The sequence below is a fragment of the Panthera leo genome, chromosome C2, assembly GCF_018350215.1.
Source record: "Panthera leo isolate Ple1 chromosome C2, P.leo_Ple1_pat1.1, whole genome shotgun sequence".
Taxonomy (NCBI): Eukaryota; Metazoa; Chordata; class Mammalia; order Carnivora; family Felidae; genus Panthera; species Panthera leo.
The window spans coordinates 57,607,272-57,623,328 of record NC_056687.1 but is presented as its reverse complement, the minus strand read 5'-3'; the positions used below and the strand labels follow the sequence as shown (position 1 = coordinate 57,623,328).

General features: G+C 44.1%; 1 long non-coding RNA gene across 1 annotated transcript in view; it reads right to left on the bottom strand.

The window, feature by feature from the left end:
- Window positions 1–14,104, bottom strand: part of LOC122198909 — a 172,125-nt gene extending 158,021 nt beyond the window's left edge. The window contains exon 1 of the long non-coding RNA XR_006193212.1: window positions 13,980–14,104. This is a non-coding gene — a long non-coding RNA (uncharacterized LOC122198909). The remainder of the gene's footprint in view (window positions 1–13,979) is intronic.
- Window positions 14,105–16,057: the final 1,953 nt, after the last annotated feature.

Below are 16,057 nucleotides of genomic sequence, written 5' to 3'. Positions count from 1 at the left end.
TCTCAGTAGGTGATGTGCATAAAGAGAGTGAATGGAACATCTCTCCATTCCCCACTCCCACTCTCTCCCATCTCAGAGACGGATCCTGCTTTTTTGGTGTCTCTATTATCATACTGCCTTAACACTTCCTCCCACAAAAATCCTTCCCCACTGCCCCTCCTTCCCAACCCCACCTCCTGCCTCCTGCCCCCCACCTCCCAACACACACAGTACTCCCTATTTTCCGCTTTTCACAGTGGCAGCTACTCGGCTAATTAGCTAATGGCCTGTTGAGATACTAACCCTCTCTGTAAATGCCTGCGTTTTTTTGAATTTTTTTTTTTTACATTTATTTATTTTTGAGAGACAGAGAGAGATAGAGCGTGAACAGGGGAGGGGCAGAGAGAAAAGGAGACACAGAATCTGAAGCAGGCTCCAGGCTCTGAGCAAGCGGTCAGCACAGAGCCCGACGCGGGGCTCGAAACCACGAACCGCAACATCGTGACCTGAGCTGAAGTTGGATGCTCAACCGATTGAGCCCCCCAGGTGCCCCGTAAACACCTGCATTTTAACTGAAGGGTCTATATGACTTAAAAGCCCATCAGTGGAAAGTGGTAGCCCGCCTCAAAGACAGCCCCCAATGACCCGGGTCTCCTGGTATTCATACCCTCGTATAATCCACTCCACATATTTTACTGGGGTTGGTCTGGGTGATCAGTAGCATGTAACAGAAGGAATCGTATGTCATTTCCAAGATTAGGTTATGAATAAAACCTCCTCTTAGGAGAGGCCTTTGTAGTCACGTCGCCTGGAGAGTCACATGAGTGAGCTTGGAGGTGGTCCCCGCAGCCCCAGTTAAGCCTTCAGAGACTACAGATTTCGTCGATTGCTTGGCTGCCACTTCTAGAGAGATCCTGATCTAGTACTACCAGCTAAGCTGCTCCCAGATTCGTAATGTACAGAAACTGTGAGATAAGCATTTTGTTGTCTTAAACTACTAAGTTGGGAGTAATTTGTCATGCAGCAGTAGACGGTTAATACTGAAAGCTGGGTCTTTCCCACATGATGGAACCATTTAGCAGCACACAGAGGCAACTTGCTACAGAGTGAGCTGGGCACCCTTTCCTGGGAGTTTCTAGGAAAAAAGAACAAGGAGAGCAGACACTTCAGGACAAGTGTCATGTCAGGGAGGGGACCAATAGGACAGTGTTGCTGGGCAGAATGAGCTGCACTGGAGAAGGAAAGAGGTAACTGCTCAGGAGACCAGAGTTTTCCCTTGTCAGGTCAGGCTTTGAAGCCTCCTCTATTCCTCCCTTTCTCTTTTCCTCAAGCCTCAGCCACCCTGAGACTATAGACCAGCTACATTTTGCTCTGTATGATGCCTATCTCCCATGATCTCTGTCAAGGTATGTATCTCCTTTCTTTCTCTTAAAGTTTCCTTTGAGGTGACGATACACATTGTTGTTCCTTATGCATGAAATGAGCTTTTGTGTAATGATTCCCAAATGGTTAGTCAGGAGGAACGATCTACGGGGCATGAGAGAGGAAGGTGTGAGTCTTATTTGATGGACTAATAGAGTCACGCGGGAAGCTTTAGTAAAGTGTGGATGGCTCATTCCTATTCATGCCTTCATTCATTTAACATATAGTTGCCCAAAGGTGTCAGGCATTGGTACAGGTGCAGGGATGCAGAAGTAAATGAATCAAATATCCCTGCCTGAATGAAGCTTGTATCAGAAATTTTTATTCAGGAGATCTGACTCTTCCTTCTGTGGTCCTGTGGTGCAGCCAGGCTGATCGACAACCGGCCTGATCCAATCTTAGACTCAACAATGTGACCTCCTTTTGATATACTCAGTCTTTTTTATTATGCAACATCTGATATTTACTAAGGAATATAACAGCTATATGGGTTATAGCTGGATATAACCTGGATGTCTGTGAACCCATTACTAACTTGTGTCCTAGAACATCACCGGAGCTGTCCCATCCAGCTTTGCTTTTACCTCTTCCTTTCTCCTGCTTTCACCAGAGGCTTTCACCTCCTTGGTTAAGCTTATTCCTAAGTATTTTATTCTTTTTATGTTATTGTAAATGGGATTGTGTTCTTAATTTTCTTTTTTGGAGAGAACGAACTCATTATTAGTGTATAGAAATGCAACTGATTTTTAAATGTTGATTTTTGGGGCGCCTGGGTGGCTCAGTCGGTTAAGCGTCCGACTTCAGCTCAGGTCACGATCTCGCAGTCTGTGAGTTCGAGCCCCGCGTCGGGCTCTGGGCTGATGGCTCGGAGCCTGGAGCCTGCTTCTGATTCTGTGTCTCCCTCTCTCTCTGCCCCTCCCCTGTTTATGCTCTGTCTCTCTCTGTCTCAAAAAAAATAAACGTTAAAAAAAATTAAAAAAAAATAATAAAATAAATAAATGTTGATTTTTGTATCACCTGTTATTTCCAACAGTTTAGGACCATATACCATGACCAAGTGGGATTTATCCCTGGGATGCAACGATGGTTCAACACATGCCAATCAATTAATGCAATACAGCACATCAACGGAAAGAAGGATAAAAACCACAGGATCATCTCAATAGATACAGAAAATGCACTGGAAAAAATTAAACACCGTTTCATGATTAAAAACTCTTAACAAACTAGGTACAGAAGGAACTCACATCAACACAATAAAGGCCACATATGAAAAGGCCACAGCTAATGTCATACTAAAACTGAAAGTTTTTCCACTAACATCAGGATAAGGTAAGAATAAGGATGTCCACTCTTGCTATTTCTATTTAGCATCATACAGGAAGTCCTAGCCAGAGTAATCAGTCAAGAAAAAGAAATAAAAGGGTTGGAATCAAGAAAGAAGTTTGTTTGCAGACATGACCTTATGTAGAGAGAACTCTAAAGACCACACCCACACACATAAATATTAGAACTAATAAACAAATCCAGTAAAATTTTAGGATACAAAATTAACATGCATAGATCAATTAGATTTCTATGACTGCCAAGTATGATAGATTAGTGGTAGAAGGCTACTTTTCTTTTAGTTTATTTATTTATTTATTTATTTAGAGAGAGAAAGAGCACATGCACATGAAGGGCAGAGAGAGAGGGAGAGAGAGAATCCCAAGAAGGCTCTGCACTTACAGTGCAGAACTCCAACTCAGGAACCATGCGATCATGACCTGAGCCAAAGTCAGACACTTAACCAACCAAGCCACCTAGGTGCCCCCAGTAGACTGCTTTGATCAGTGGAAGAGGGCTGGGACTGAACCTCAGATAAAGGGCTGCCTGCCCCCCTATTATGCTCTGCAATCGTCTTGGGTACAGATATTTTCTTTTCTTTTCTCTTTTTTTTTTTTTGGCATGCAGACATTCTAAATAAAGCATTTGAGAGTGGAAATAACATGAACTTTGGAGTTAGTTAGACCTGAGTTCAAGTTTTCTTCCCACCACTCCATATTTTCTGACTTTGAGAAAGCTATTTTCTCTCACTGCACCTTTGTTTCTCATCTGTAAAATGAGGCTATTAATATTAACTTCACAGCTTTGTTGTCAGAATGAGGTATGGCATGGCATATATGAATATAGAATGCTTCCAATTTAGTAGAGAGTTCCATATAAAGTGGCTGCCAATGGGAGCCATAGTAGAATAAGGAGTAACAGTAAAAGCAAAAACCTTTATGAAGGTTGTATAAAGTTATATGCCTCAGGTGCCAAACTTTATGAAAAAATTCTACCCTCTGAATACTCAGATTTTCAGGACTCTCCTCCTTCCCCAAGTTTCTTAGAAACTCTGGACAGAGAAACGGTGAGCATGTTAGCATAGAGAGTGGCTAATAAAGGAACTAGTATATCTACTCCTCAACGAGTTCTTGAACTTAGGCAAACCCAAGGTAGATTCTAAGACTAAGAAGCAATATAGGAGAATTGGAAAAGCACATTTTGGCATCAGAGGCCTCTGGGTGCTAAGGTATTTTCTGCAGCTTACTTACTAACAGTGTTAGGAGGGTAGTTGCTCTCAAATCTGGTTTACTCATGTATAAAATGGGAATAATGTCTAACCCACTGTAAGCATTAAGTGAGGTAATATAGTAAATCTCTAAACGCAATTCCTGGCATCGAGGAAATCCTCATCATATATAAATATCTTTTCTTTCTATTCTCCCATCTGAATCACACTGGGCAACTCTAATAACTCACAGACATTAAGAAACTCCAGGGCTTATTTATGATTTATGATTCAAAAGGGAGGGAAGGTATATTATAACCCTTTTGGATGTGTAATCACTTGCCAAGAAAGAGGAAATCATTTGTATGCCTGCTTTTTTTGTGTTATTTGTGCTTTACCTCCAGATAAAATACTTAAGATACACAGGATTCAAATCAAACTACAAAATCATTTAAAGCATAGATGAAGCATAGATGGATTTTTAACTCTTACTTATGTAAGAAGGACCATCTTTCTGGAAGACCTAGCGATGAAGGAGAACTTACAGCACCTCTATGCTAAATGCACATCCCGCATGGAAAGCCCATCTAGAAACTTTTACAGACAGAATGATACTAGAATGCCTGGATTGAAATCCCAGCCCTGCCCTTAATTAGTTGTGTGACCTTGGGCAATGAACTCTGAGCCTCAGTCTTCTCATCTCTAAAATGGGAATAATTATGTGAGAATATGAATTGAATAATTATGTGACAATTATTATGAGAATTTATTTAAAAAAAGAGACAATATATATGTAAAGTGCTTATCTACACCACTGCCTGGTAATGAGTAAATGTAAGTGGACGCTGTCATTTTCAAGGGGCAACTGAGCTCCTGCTTGAAATTTCAGGAAAACTTAGGACACTCATCCATTATTGGATAGCGCTGGTCCTGCCTTCTAGTACAGAATAAACAAAGTACTCTATCCACAGAGGCGGACCTCCTGATGCTCTGTCTCTCCTGTGGCTCCCGTCATGAAGGGTTTCTAGACCCCTCTTTCCCTCCCACCTCTTCCCTGGCTGCCCTCCTCTAACGCCCCCAGTCTGTCAGCCACCTTTCTGGAGTGCGTCACGCATTAACCCAGTCCTCCAGATGTGGCCAAGTAAAATGGGACTAGAGTTTCCACGAGCAAAGAGTGACTCTGCACCTTTGCCAGCATAGAATCCCAATGTGTCAGGTTCTGTTTTGTTTTGTTGTTTGTAATACTGTAAGAACAAGCTTATTTGGTGCTACATATAGGCCTTTATCTCTTGGGTTTTACCTTATCAGTTGACTCCAGCGTTCCATCCGTTCTGCCCTACCTTGAATTCTATTTTTCCCACTTTTCTGTCAGTGACAAAGCTACAAACCAGACAGGAAGCTTCATCCAAATCATGAAGGAAAGAGTATTTTCTTAAATTGATGACAGTGAGAGAGGAACAGGGCTACACCTAAGCGTGTACAGAGAACGAAGGGGTAAGGCATCATTTGGGCCCAGCTTACCAAGGATAAGTGGTCTGGCGTAATCTCTGCAAGCCAAGAAAAGCCACTAATCAACAGCAAAATGAAGTAATTCATTAATCAATCAATCATTCAATCGATCATTGGGGAGATGCCTGAAAGAAGAAATACCCGGGCTAAAATTCATACTGGGTGAGAAATGACCAGTATCAGATACTCTCTGAGAAAATGTTTTATTAAGGAACAGTGACTGAATTCCTGAACAAGGTAGAAGAAAGTTATGTAAAACAGGATAACTGGAAACATCTCATAGAAACTGCAGTTAGTCCATAATTCACTGGGCTCTGCTAATACAAGCAGGGCTTCTTTTCTAGAAATGTTGGAGGGAAAAGACTGTTGTGTTTTATAATAGATACAGACTCTCAGGCTACACGATTTACACCTTCCATATATGCAGATAACTAAGAGATATAAAAGACAAATTCCTTTCCTTGAAGAATCTGCTTTAGAATTAGAGAGAGAACAGCATGCCTGGGTGGATCAGTCAGCTGAGCGTCCAACTTCAGCTCAGGTCATGATCTCACAGTTTGTGGGTTCGAACCCTGCATTGGGCTCTGTGCTGACAGCTCAGAGCCTGGAGCCTGCTTCATATTCTTTGTCTCCCTCTCTCTCTCTGCCCCTCCCATGCTCAAACTCTGTCTCTCTCTGTCTCTCAATAATAAATAAATGTTAAAAAAAAATTTTTTTTTAAATAATTAGAGAATGAAAACACATAAATAGAACATAGTCATATTAAATAGCAATGAGAACCCAAGGGATACTAAAAAAGAGGGAGGGAATGGGGAAGAAAGCAAAATATTATTGAAAGCCTACTGTGTGCCAAGTGATTTCCATACATGATCTCTCTTATTCCTTACGAAGATTCTTTAGCATAAATAACCCATTTTTTATAGATGAAAGAACCAATGCTTAATGAGTTTAAGTAATTTTCTCAAGGTTCACAGGTAATAAGTCAAATAAGACTCAAACTAGATTTATCTGCCTCTAAATCCTACACTTCCTCAATGCAACACATTGCCTCCTTGGGTTACAGTCCATTTGGGGAGAGTAGATATATACCAATTGGACAAAACAAATTATGCCAGAAAGAACTGAATTGATAAATTGATAATTGATAATATGGATACTTTTGTGGCACAGATTAGAAATAGTTTTGGATGGGGTGCCTGGGTGGCTCAGCTGGCTAGGTGTCTGACTTCGGCTCAAGTCATGATCTCACAGTTGGTGAGATCGAGCCCCGTGTCGGGCTCTGTGCTGACAGCTTGGAGCCTGGAGCTTGCTTCAGATTCTCTGTCTTCCTCTCTCTCCACCCCTCCCCTGCTCGTGATCTGTCTCTCAAAAGTAAATAAACACTAAAAAAAAAAAAAAAAACAACAGTTTTTGTTTTAAATAAAAAAAAAAAAAGAAATAGTTTTGGAATTCAAAAGCAAAGAAAAGAAAAGCAATCTGGAAATGTCAGAGAAGCTGGCTCTGCAGAAAAGTTGGGGGGCCATGTGTTGAATTATGAAGGATGCATACAGAGCACGACTAGTGGAGTTGGGGAATCAGGAAAACAGAAGCCATGTTAGGAAGGAAAGAAGAGTCATTGCTCAAGAAAATTTGTTAAGGGTGGCTCAGGCGGTTAGACGTCTGACTCTAGATTTCGGCTCAAGTCATGATCGCGCAGATCGTGAATTTGAGCCCTACGCTGGGCTCTATGTTGACAGTGCGGATCCCCCTCTCCTCCTCCCCCATGCACTCTCTCTCCTTCTCTTTCTCTATCAGAATAAATAAACCTAAAAAAAAGAAAAAAGAAAATTTGTTAAGACCTAATATGGTGCATGATATGGAGTGTGAAGGATTGAGGAAAAAAATGACAACTCCAAAGTGTAATGGTGATACCACTCCTGAGGGTCAAAGAACGTAAGAGGAAAAGATGCTTTTAGGTGAAAGATACTGAATTATTTTTGGAATTATTGAATCTAGGGTTATATTGATTTATAAAGCCAAAAATTTTAGTAGAGGAAACTGGCAAGAAAATAGGGCTTAGCGTAAAGTCCTGAGAGGTACTTCAACATGGAGGAACTCAAGGCTCTTATTGACGAAGAGAAGAGTGTAAGACAAGAGAATACTGCTGAAAATCCATAAGTATGTAAGTAGAGGATCCAGTGAAAGGTCACCAGAAACCTTTTAAGATCTCAGAATGGTGCAGAGTCACAAAAGCACCTGAATGGCTTCAGTTGTTTCCCACTCCCTACATCCACACCTCTACCATGGTCTCATCAGTGGTGAAGGTCCCTCTCTGCCTGAGACTTCGGGTTTATCATTGTGACTTGTGTTGACCAGTGAGTGGTACGTGGGAAGAAGTGACAGTGTGCCAGCGCCAAGCATAGGCTTTAAGGAGCTTTATGTGTTTCTGCTTGGCTTCTTGTATCTCTGCCCTTACCAGGAAAAGAACACGTCTCAGCTTTCTCGCTGATCATAGGAAGAGAACGCTCAATAGAAGAGCCTCCATGGCTGAATTTAGTACAGCAGAGAAACTGCAGCAGCCACAGCCTGAAGAAAGGGCCACCAGCCAAATCCGTCCTATATCAGACGAACCCCTGACAATCGGCAAAACGTGTGAGCAGTAATATCTAATTATTGTTTGACATCACGGAGCTTGAGGTTGGTTTGTTATGCAGCTGCAGCTAAGCATCAGGTAAGTTGACTTTGGCAAATATGTCAGACATAATATAGAGAAAAGATTATTGAACTTGGAAGCAGGTAGTCACTAGAACTCTTTAAGAATGAATGATGATGCTTCAGGAAAATTGCAAGTGCCAAAATTAGATTTTAAGGTATTAAGAACCTCAGAAGAGGCTCGGAAATGCAGTCTTAAATAGAGAATACATAGTTGAGAAGCCTTGAGGTTAAAATGAACAGGATAATTGTTAGCAGGATAATCAAACGTCATATCCCAATAGAAGTGGCTTGTACAGGAAAGGAGTCTGTGGGGTGGGGATGCGGGCACAGGGAGGTTGATGACTGTAGACAATGAGAGACTAAGTGTGGGGGAAAGAGTCCCCAGAAAACAGCACAGAGCACAAAATTAGTGATTCTAGAATTGCCAAGGGGACATAATGAAGGAACTAAAATCAGTTTGAGTCAATAGGCCACACTTCATGGGAGAGATTTTTTTTTTGCAGTGAAATCCCAAGAATGTGTACATAGCAATCATGTGAGTATGAAAGAGCATCACATAGTTTTGTCTGAAATTTGTTTCCCTTACATTGAATGGGCCTCTGAAGAGTGAAATATCTAATCAAGAGATGTACCCAAAAAGTTATAATAAATACAGTTTTCATGGTGAGAGAAGGAATTTGGCATTCTCCATAATATCCAAGTCCATGGCTTTGAGTATTTCGAAGTGTTTGTAAGTGACCAGTCATGATATCTGATGGGGATGTGAGTTTGTGGGGTCACCAGGAGAGGGGAGGAGCCCGTGTATGGAGTCCCTAAGGAAGGGGAGGAGCCTGTGGGGGGGGGGGTCCCTAAGGAAGGGGAGGAGCCTGTGGGGGGGGGGTCCCTAAGGAAGGGGAGGAGCCTGTGGGGGGGGGGGTCCCTAAGGAAGGGGAGGAGACTGTGGGGGGGTCCCTAAGAGAGGGGAGGAGCATGTGGCACTGGGGTGTCGGCAGACATGCTGCCTTGGGTGAGCTGCCACTAGACCACCCCGAGCTAGAAGGAGTGGCGCTGTCTCAGGATTTCTAGTACCCAGGAGTTCGTGATGTTTCCTTTTGTTGGCCTGACTTCAATCTCCAGCCAACTGTATGAGTGTGTCTATCTGGAGGTCTTTTAAAGTGACATAACAGGACTATGGAAAACGCCTACCAGCAATTCACAGATGAGGCTGGTTCTATTTTTCAGCACTGGTTTGCAGTGATGCGCCCCGAGCTGGCTGAGGCCAACGTGTCAGAGCCATCTGAGCAAAATGGAATGGGAGCCATTTTCCGAAGATCTCTTCCTGGCAGGACTGCTGACTCACCAGGAGAGATGGTCCGTACCACAGCCACTGGGCCATCACCCACAAGTTGTTCTGCCTCATTTCGGCTCTAATGGGGGGGTCAGGACAATATTTACTTTGCCTGCTCTGACCCCAGTGGACTGTTATGAAGCCTTCTCTATGGCACAGCCCTCCGTTTCCTGCTTCCTACCCTGGGTCCCAGCCTGGGTCAGGATTGTCAGTGAAAAATCGAGACCTGGATGCTTGGTGCCACTGGCCCATTGGCTGTGATCATACCTACAAGTGACTGAAGCCAAAGCGATTCCCAGAGCACCCATCAGGTGAGCAGAGCATACTTGTTAGGGAATGGGTTAGTGCAAGAGGGTGGAGGGAAACATCATTTGGGTTTTCTAGTGAAGGGAAAGCAAACAGACCACAATGTGAGGAGATGAAAATTCAGTAGTCTGGCATGCTCCTGACAGTTATTTTCAGAGACACACTGGAAATACCACTGGGGGGCAGGGAAGAAGCTTGCCAGGTAGATCTAGTCTTAGCTAGGAAACCCCTAGGCACCCTGAGTTCCGATTTTACAACATGCTGTTGCAGTGTGCTGGGTGGCTTATGATTGACAGGAGCAGACTGTAGTCACCACAAAACTAGAGTAGTTGCCTAATCAACAAATGAACCATCTGTGCTGGATATTGTTTGTTGGAAATCAGAAGCTTCCTACCTTCCTAAGCTCTCCTCTGTACTGAAGGGATGAGAAGCTCAAAAACCGTAGTTCGCAGACCTCCTTGCCAGTCAGCCCAGTTAGATTTGGCCAATGAGAAGCACCTGTTGGATACACACACACACACACACACACACACACACACACACGGCAGGGTAAACAGAACGGTGTGCCTGTGGGGAGGGAGTTCCTTAATAAATGGCAGTCAGGAAAAGCCTCCTAGATAAGGTAGTATTTGAGCAGGGATCCAAAAGAAATGAGATAGTGAGTCACGGACCTGTGGAGAGGAAGAGCTTCCTCCTGGTACAATCTTGGAAGCCTGAGTACGCTGAGCCTGAATGAGAGAACAATATGGCTGAGGTGAAGTGAGTGACAGGGAGAACAGAAAGATTCTATCAGAAAAGTGACAGGGGCCCACGTTGTAGTGGGTCTTCCAGATCACGGGAAGGTTTCTGGCTTTTACACTAAGCGAGATGGGAAACGGCTGGATAGTTTTGAGCAATACTTATGATTTTGCTTTTTTACTGAGAAAACTTTGTCAGACACCTCAGTAAAGAGGCTATGTACAGATGGCGAGCAGGCATATGAAAAGTTGCTCCCACATCCTATGTCACCAGGGAAACACAAATTAAAACAACAAAGTGATGCCACCATCCTTCTATCAGAATGGCCCAAATCCAGAATACTTGCAACACCAAGTGCTGGCTAGTACGTGGAGCAACAGACACTCCTTCGTGGCTGGTGGGAACACAAAATGGTACGGGCACTCGGGGAGCCAGGCTGGTGGTTTTTTATGAAACTAGACATACTCTGATCATACGATCCAGCATTTGCTCAAAGGAGTTGAAAACCTATGTTCCCACAAAACTCTTCACACAGATGTATGCAGTTTTACTCATAATTACCAAAACTCAGAAGCCACCAATACGTTCTTCAGTAGGTGAATGGAAAAATAAACTACGACACAGCCAGACAATGGAATATTATTCAGCAATAAAAAATAATGAACTACCAAACAACGAAAAGACATGGAGGAACCTTAAATGCCTATAACTGAGTGAAAGAAGCTTACTGAGAGGGCTACATACTGTATGATTCCAACTACCTGACATTGTGGAAAAGGCAAAACTGTAGAGACAGTAAAAAATCAGCAGGTTGCCAGGGACTGGGGGAGTCAGAGAGGTGGAGAAGTGAAGCAGAGATTTTTTTAGGGCGGTGAAAATACTCTTTATGATACTGTGCTGGTGGATACATGTCATTACACATTTTGTGCAAGACCATGGAATGTACAACAGCCAAGAGTAAGACCTACTAAAAACTATGGACTCTGGGTGATAATGGTGTGTTAATACAGGTTCATCAGTTATAACAAGGTACCAGTCTCGTGGGGGATGTTGGTAATGGGGGAGGGGACGCATGTGTGGGGGAAGGAGTAAAAGGAAATCTCAGAACCTTCTGCTCAATATTGCTGTGAACCTAAAACTGCTCTAAAAAAATAGAGCATGAGAAAACACAGACACGGCATCCTATCCTCAAAACCCACACCACACTATACTTCCCACCTGCCCACTACTCCTCAAATATAACCTATTGGGTTCTTGAGTTTTATTTGAAAACTTCTTTTCTTGCCATCCTCACAAGCTGGCTTATAAAGTGATTATGAATTCTAACATCAAGCTCTTACCAGAATTTCCTGCAGATTGCAAAATAAAGGTTTGGTCTCCAGATGGCTACAAGATATAGAGCGGCAAGAGACTGAAGAGTAATAATAACTTCATGCTACGCGAGAAGATGCCTGTGATTTGGCTGAAGACAATTTCCCTGGGAAGGATGCCCACTTGATATTAGAAAATGTCTCATTGGAGGAGGCTCCAGCTCAAGAATCGTGAGAGTCCCACAGCAGCCCTCCAGCCCACTGTGCTGAAGAAGGCCTCAACGTGAAGAGGTGCTTTCTCCTGAGGACTCACTTCCATCCTTAGGGGCTGCACACAAATACTGTGCACTGGGCCTTGTATGGAAACCAATTTAACAATAAATTTCATATTAAAAAAAAAAAATACTGTGCTAAGTAAGACGGGTGCAAACCTGGGGCCCCGGGCGCAAAAGCAACTCCTGAAACAAGCAGCTGAAAGCCCAAGAAGATTGCAAGAAAAGTGTGAAAAAGAAGAGAGGAGAAGAAAGGGGAGAGCCGGAGGGCAGGGGTGGGGGGGGGGGAGAGAAGAGAAAAGGAAAAAGAGAAAAAAGAATTCAGACTATCCCAGGTAGCACTGGGATTGTAGATTGCATGAGAAAAAAAAAGAATCCCCAACGAAACAGAAGAGAGAAAGCTCTCTGAGTTTCATTAACTGACCTTAGCCAGAAATAACACAAGGAAGAATTGCAGGCTGACTTTACAAACAGTCTCAACTGAAAAGATGAGAGGTTATTAGAGCTTTTATTTGTTGCTTGGTTCAATCAAACCCCTTCCCCAGTAAGCTTCTCACCTAAAGCCCCATTTGAGAAAATACCATCTAGTCATTAAAAACAAAAATCTTCCAGTTCTATGTAGACAGGAAAATAGTTTAAGACATCAACTGTAGAGTCAAAATTCAGGGAGCTATTAACACACAAGTAACCTAGTTTTAAAAGGGGCGCACTCCTGGCTCGAATGACTCGCTTTGTCAAGCCCCTCCGCCCTCCTCCCCCTACAGTACACAACGCGCATCACACCCCTGCCGCTCCTCCCATGGACTTTAGGTGTCACACTCCAGCCCATCCACACGCATGAGCCCGTTCCCCCCACCTACTTCAGTGCCTGGCACATGCCGAATGGGCGTGTCAACATCTGGGGCAGCCCTCTCCCTCAGTTATTGTGTTCACGGTGTGGCCTGAGAAGCCTGCAAAGCCCCCTGCTCAAAAGTGCGGTTTCTGTCCCTCTTCTAGGGATTCCTGCTCTTCCAAGTAGGTAGGTGGGCGCCCCAGCATCAGCACCACAGAGCCGCTTGTAACAAAGAACCTCAGGTTGCACTCTCAGACCTACCACGGAACGAGAGCCCGCATTTAACAAGACCTGCGAGTGTTCTGTACACAACTGAAATTTGAGAAGTACCATTCCACGGAGCCCCGCTTCTACGCCACACAGAGTCCACCACTGGAGAAAGGGACGGTTTTCTTAAGTCCTCACTGGAATGAGTCCTGGGGACCTTCTTTAACATCTTCACCCTGATATCAACGTGCTGTGGACTTTAGGCAAGTCTGAGAGACGCAAAGGCAAGCGTATGTGCTTGTACACTTCCTAGTAGCCGCATCCAAAGGTGAAAAGAAATAGCTGAAAATTATTTTACCAATACATTTTAACCCAACATATACAAAATATAATTATTTCAACATGCAACGGGTACAAAAATTTATTGACATATTTTACATTTTCTTTCATACTATGTCCTCGAAACTCTGCATTTTATATTCACAGCACAACTCAATCTGGGCGTGCCACATTTCCTTTTTTTTTTAGGTTTATTTATTTATTTTGAGAGAGAGAGAGAGCACGCAGGAGGGGTAGAGAAAGAGGGAGAGAGAGGATCCCAAACAGGATCCCCATTGTCAGTGCAAAACCGGACGTGGGGCTCCATCTCATGAACTGTGAGATCATGTCCTGAGCCCAGACCAAGTCGGATGCTTAACCGACTGAGCCATCTGGGCGCCCATGGGCTTGCCACGTTTCACATGCCCAGAAGCCACCCGTGTCTAGTGGCTTCAGTATTGCCCTAGGTATCTCACATACATACAAACAGTACGTGTATTTTCTGTGTATTAGATGATTTATGTGGACATACCTTATGATCACTAAGCGCTGCCATTTGTAGGGAATTCATCACTCGGGTCTGTCATGAGTTATGCCAACTATCATGGACCCTAGTTTACTTTCCTCCCTGACGATGAGCTGTGAACTGAACACACCGCCCCGCACGGCTGTACTGTGGTGTCACAGAAAGAACACAGAACGCGCAGTCAGAATGCAGGCAGTTGTGCTTGTGACCACATCCTAGCTGTATGACTTTGGCGAAGCCCTGTTTCACTTTTCAGCCTCAGTTTCCTTCGTCCTATAAAGGAAAACAATACCTCTTCCATGAACACCACAAAGTGGTTGCAAAGATAAACGAATATAATAAGTGTAAGCAAACCCTTATATATTATAAATTGCTTATTGTCATCCTAGTATTTATTAAACCTGGCATGCCCTCACATAATTCAAAACATAGATAATTATAGGTGTTTCAAAAATTTTAACACATTTCCTATTCATTGTTTCCTCTAACAGAGAACAACTCTGGGGGTTCGGTACGCTGGGCTATGCTGTCAGATGTGATGCCTCCAGATGCCCCCTCTGCTGGAGGATGTGTCCTGTGTACGTTGTTTCTGCAGTGGGGAGAGGATGGCCAAGATAAAGTCAGAAGAGCCATGTTGAGAATGTAGATTTGGAGTCAGAAAGAGCCAGATAAGACTACTGGGACTGCGACTCGCTCTCCAAGTGGTTTTCCTTCCTGAACCCTAGGTTCCCTGTCTGTGAAATACGCTCCTGCCCTAGAGTGGGTGTGAGGCTTACGGGAGAAAATACTGGATAACACTTCCTCAGTTCCCAGCCGTGGTCCACCCTCATTCATTTGTAACTGTTTTTATAGCATCCCAACATACCAGATGTCTGGCCTGTCATCCAGGAGAGGGGGCAAGCTGTGGTGAGGTTCCAAAGTGGGCTGGCCATTCATCTTGTTGGGTGGTTCTGTGTGGAGGCTGTTGGCAGCTCTGTTTAGCGGGGACAGGCCCTCGGTTGGCACTCAGCTATAACTTCAAGCCATTTAGTCACATCCCGCTGGACAGACCCATTATTTCTGAAGAGTTAGAGCAGCAGCTCACAAGATGGATGGCTCCTTCCCATCTGGCCAGTTCCCAGGGGACATCCCTCATAGTGTTCGGCTTCTCAGGGACAACCTTTCTGCTCGATCGACTTGGGCAGATTGAGTCCTGGCTCCTGAGTTCTCACGGCTGACATGCCCTCCATGAGTTTGCGATGGCAATGGTAGCACTCTGGGTGGAGATCTGTAAGAAGTCTTTTCATCCCAGAGGGTCTTACGTTCCTGTCTCCAGCCCACCTGTTGTGAGAAGCCACTGTAGGAATGATATAATCCTGGGGTGACAGTGGAGCTCTGGAGGGAATGGCACAGGGCCACAGAGGTGTCATCGAGCAGGTGTTTATAATCGTAACACTGTGCCTTGGATGATAGAAGCCTGGCTGACCAACCGTCCTGGTTTACCAGGGATTTCCCCGAGTGCAAAACTTGTCAGATGATTAAGGAGCCTACACAATAGGTTTCCTCCTTAGGAGCAGCTGGGTAGAGCAATGCTTCTCAGACTTTAATGCAGGTATGAGTCACCTGGGAATCCTGTTAAAATGCAGATTCTGGTTCTGGAGGTCTGAGGTGGGACCCGAGATTCTTCATGTCTAACAAGCACCAGCTAGTACTGATGCTGGGATTTGCAGGCCACACTCTGAGTAACACTGGGTTGGTGGGCCTACATGGGGCTATGGAAAGGCCTAGGCTGGCATCCTGGCATACCTCTTCCCAGATGGTATTCTTAGAACTTCACTTTCCTGATTGGCTCTACCTCTCCTGGCCCTGAGGATGAAACCCACCATTCAGCTACTCATAATTCTGTGTCCCGCACCCCCTGACCGTCCATCTTCCTCTGAAGAAGTTTTCCCCTTACTCTTTTTACCCTCCTTATTCATACCAATGCTCACACTTTCCAATCCAACAATCCAATCCACAATCCAAATCCAAATCCAATCCAAATCCAATCCACAATCGTATCCAACAAATGCAAGTTTCCTCCTCTCATTTCTCACACCTCCACC